We start from the raw sequence: 609 nt of genomic DNA, 5'->3' as shown, positions 1-609 counted from the left end.
CCCGAACGGGCAGCGATGCCCCACCGTGGGGCCAGCGGTACCCGATATGGGGCAGCGATGCCCGTGATACCCGATGTGGGGCTCCGGTACCCGGTGACAGATATAGGGCTGATACGGGGCTCTGGTACCCAATATGGGGCTCCGGTACCCGGTGACAGATTGAGGGGTGGCTCCCACAATCGGTGACGGATACGGGGTTGATATAAGGCACCGCTACCCGATGTGGGGCTCCGGTACCCGGTGATGCATTCGGGGCTGATATGGGGCTCCGACACCCGGTGACAGATACAGGGCTAATATGGGGCTGCCATACCCGTCACCGCGCTCCGATACCGGGTGATGGATACAGGGCTGCGACCCACAGCATGGGGGTCCGATGCCCAACGCAGCCCTCACCCCCTCTGCCCAATATGGGGTCAATGTGGGGCTTCTGGCACCCAGTGCCGGGCTCCGATGCCCGATGTGGGGCTCTGACACCCGATGTGGGGCTGATGTGGGGGCTCTGATACCCAACGTGGGGCTGACTTGGGGCTCCGATATCCGATATGGGGCTCTGATACCCGACGTGGGGCTGATGTGGGGGCTCCAACACCCGATGTGGGGCTGATT

Source organism: Charadrius vociferus, unplaced genomic scaffold (assembly GCF_000708025.1).
Source record: "Charadrius vociferus isolate BGI_N301 unplaced genomic scaffold, ASM70802v2 scaffold964, whole genome shotgun sequence".
Taxonomy (NCBI): domain Eukaryota; kingdom Metazoa; phylum Chordata; class Aves; order Charadriiformes; family Charadriidae; genus Charadrius; species Charadrius vociferus.
The sequence above is the reverse complement of the archived record's forward strand: the minus strand, read 5'-3'. Positions refer to the sequence as shown.